Source organism: Thunnus thynnus, chromosome 6 (genome assembly GCF_963924715.1).
Source record: "Thunnus thynnus chromosome 6, fThuThy2.1, whole genome shotgun sequence".
NCBI classification, from domain to species: domain Eukaryota; kingdom Metazoa; phylum Chordata; class Actinopteri; order Scombriformes; family Scombridae; genus Thunnus; species Thunnus thynnus.
In genome coordinates, this window is record NC_089522.1 from 25,944,732 (window position 1) to 25,948,870 (window position 4,139).

Sequence of the window (4,139 nt, forward strand, 5' to 3'; positions counted from 1 at the left end):
AGATTAATTTCCTGTCAATTGACTAATCAATGAACTGTCTAATAGTTGCAGCTGTAACTGTCATGGTGAGCATGTTAGCATGTTGAGGTTCAGCCTCACAGGGCCTCATCATGGCTGTCGACTCTGTCAGACCACACATTAGTCCAAACTACACATTAATTTTAAGCAGGTTTGAGTATGTATTGTATACTAGAAGTGACTAAGTTAAGTATATTCTAAAAAGGTGGCAGCATACTATAAATGTTGATTTTTGAGTGTGCTGTTGATGTTCACAATTCTCCCACAATGTAGTTTGTTGAGTTCTTGTATATGGAAAAGCTGTACGCTACAGTATTAGGATAATATATACTGTGTACACAATTATATGTGGTATTTTTGGGACACAACTTTAGCCTCATTAAATAAATATTCATTTAATTACTTAAATAGCTCTTGCTGTGTGTGTGTGTGTGTGTGTGTGTGTGTGTGTGTGTGTGTGTGTCCAGCAGATTGTATTTCCACAGTCTGTCACCTCTGCACCTTGTTGCCTGCCGTCTCTCTCTCAGTGCTTTCTATGACTCTGCTGCCCTCTTGTGAGGGAGGACCTTATGACCCTCATGATGATACATTACAGGACGGGTTCATAATGTTTCAAGTCTGTCTTAAAACAAGAGTCAGGAGCCCAAATGAACAGTTAAATAGGTTTTTCCTCGCCATAATCATTCCTCCTGTTCATACTGACCATTAGAGGATCCCTTCATAATGTACTTACAATGTAAGTGACGGGAACCAAAATCCAAAAGCCTCCTGTGCAAAAGTATATTTAATTTATTTGAAGATAATATGAAGTTTCAGCGTCCAAATGAGTCAAATCAAGTAGATATCTTTCAACATTACAGTCTTTTTAGTACCAAAGTCCCTCTTTTTGTTACTATACTTCCACCGCAGCTCAACAGGGAAACACTGTCTGAGGAAACACAAAGAGAGAATTTGCTGCTTAAAAGACTGTAAATGTGGCAGATATCCACTTGATATGACTAACTCAGACTGCTGAAGCCTCATATAAGCTTCAGGCCTCCATCACTTACATTGAAAGCACATTTGAAGGGGATCTTTTAACAGCCAGTATGAACAGGAGGAATGATTACAGCGAGAAAATCTGTCACTGTTCATATGGAGACCTGACTGTTGTTTCAAGACAGACTTCAAAAACTTTGAACCTATCCTTTAAATATGTGTTTTGATCAGAGATGTTTAAGCTACAGAAAGAAGAACAAAAAAGAAACCAGGAAGCCGAGGTCTCAGTTTGATAGCTCATCGCACTATTTTATTGAATTTACTGACATCTCAGGAGAAGAGGAGAGCCTTGCAACTCTGCTGTTGGTAAACCACTGTTGTTTTTTTTTCTTTTTTTTTTCCATAGCGTTGATGCAACACTGAAAAAGCGCTATTTCCAAACAAACACAGGTCCCTCATTAGTGATATGTAAGAGGCAGAGAGAATCTCACCTGGACAGTTTTGCATGAAACATACAAATGAAACAGGGTCAACCTTTTCTTTTGTCTTTTTGTAGTTTCACATATAATAATAAATATCCATACCTATAAACACTCCAAAAAAATCAAAATATTAAGTCACAGGTACTGGAAAAAGCTCCACTTTTAAATCACAATGATAAATGTACAAAACAATAGACATCTCATATAAATGCTAATGGTTTTCGTTAGAGATTTAAATCTCATTTCAGAAGAAATCAGTGGATAAAAACTAAACTTGGAGATTCAGTATTTCCTGAGGTTTATGGGTTCCCCTTAAAAGGCCAGGAGAGGGGAATGGCTTTTATGTTACCGAGGAGACAACAGGTCAAAGTGTACCTTTCAGGGCACCAGTCGGGTTAAGGACAAGGAGTTTTCCTTGACAACACGGCCGGGATATTAAAATAATCTGAGCACTTACTGTAGTACAATAACTGTAGTATAATAACCCCGCCGCTTGTCGCTAGGCCACAATAGTATTTTAAAACAGTTGATTAGTCGTCTTGATCCTTAATAAATATTTGCTGGTCCACTTTGAGAAGTTGTGAAGCTCCCTTTTACTAACTTGTCAAATGCCGGAAGCCACCACAACACCCAGTCGACCACAACCAACCAGTTGTCACGGCACACTGTGACCATGTGACCAAGTAGTCAAAGAGGTCACGTCTGCGCTTGATGCAATGAAACAACAAAATGAAAATATCTGGGTAAATGTACACAGATTAGGGGTATATAGGTGAGAGAAAAAAAATAATATTTTGAAAGAAAATGCAAAAAAAAAAATGTATTCTGAAAAACTGTACATGTAAACATCACACTTTCACTGAGTCCAAAACCAGAGGGGAAAAATACAAAGCTTCACACAGGTATACAGTACAACCTCCTGCACAGAGCTACAGTCTCTTATCAGCGCAGGAGAGGCAACAATTGAAATAATATAAATAACAATAGAAGACCACCACCAAATGATAAGTTAAAACAGGCAAGGGCTAAAACCACTTTGATTTTTTTTTTAAACAGTGCTGTACCCACAGAAAAAAAAAAGAAAGGTTTAAAACATCTTTTATCACTCTTTGTACAGCTATACAGTACATTTATCTGACCACTTTAGCAATCCACAAGCTACCAGGGCATTTTTAATCAACACCAATAGATTACATTTTCCAGTCAATACAAAGAGAAAATCCATTGGGCATTATTAGAAAAAAAAAAACAAACAAAAAAACCCCAAAACAACAACAACATGACAACAAGTGGTTGTCGTTGATCACAGTAAACTCCAGCACACCGAAAATGTTGCTCAGCGTAGACTTAAAGACGTTTTACAAATCTGCAAGCAAATGTTTTTGGGGGGGAGGAGGGGAGGGGGGGGTGGGTGAAAAATGGGACAAAGATCAACATCACTGAGTAAGACGTGACGTGCGGAGGGGTTTTGTGTGACTGCTATGGCTACAAACAGTAAAACGAGCAGGTTGGAGGAGGAGGAGGAGGAGGAGTAGGAGGAGGAGGAAGAGGAGACGAGGAAGACATGTGTGAGGACTCGAGGTCCCACGTACATCTATGATTACGTCTACTTGAACCCGGGTGGACCATGCAAACTGATGAGTTCCAAAAAGGAGCCGCTTGCTTTTTTTTTTTTTTTTTTAAAGTCTTTGTTAAAAGTCGTGTCAAACTGTCCTTTGTTAACGATCCGTCCGTAACATGTTTTAACTGAAGCTGATATTCCAAATGAGGTAAAGACACACTCACATATCACTGTGTTATCTTACCTTAATCCTGAGCTATAAAGTGCTTCCAAACTTGCAATAGATAATAGGATTTCACACTTGAAATGTAAATGTAATGCAGCCTAATCATGGCGCGGTAATAAAAATGTAAAAATGGTTCCTTTAAGCACGTCTAGACTGGCCTGGTAGTGAGATGAACTGCAAATTTATGAATGACACACTGAAATAGAGTGATTCATGATAGATAACTGATAGAATTTGATAGATTTGTGATAAATACAGAAATATATCTCTCTAGACTTTGAGACAAATCAATAAGGTGCGAGCCGGGTCGGCTGCGTGAAGAGTCATTGTCCTTGTTTGGAATGTTTTAGCCTACTTGAATTAAATCTTCACAGATTGATGTTGTACAAACAGGGTCACTCCACTTATACACATCAGAAAATCTTAACAAACACTTACATCGAATGAACAAAAGGATTAAAAAAAAAAAACACACACACACACACACACCACATAAAACTAACACACACACACACACCTAGACCACTGCGTTTGTGCTGAGTGACTCACCATCTGTTGTGAGGCTGTGCTCTAGATCTGGATTGAGTACTCTGTGTGCCCTCAGACCACACACACACACACACACACACACACACACACATATACACACACACACCATAGCAGAAAGCTGGGAGAGTAAACTGTGATGCAATTACATCTTTTTCAAAGATTGTCTCTTGCTTCTTTTCAAACAGTGTGTTTTCAGACGTGACATCGATGAGGAATGTGGAGATGAGAGACAGAGAGAGAGAGAGAGAGGTTTTGAAACAGCTGAGGTCAGAGGGGAAAATATGGACGGAGGAGTTTTTTTTTTTTTTCTTTTGTCCGAGGCGAG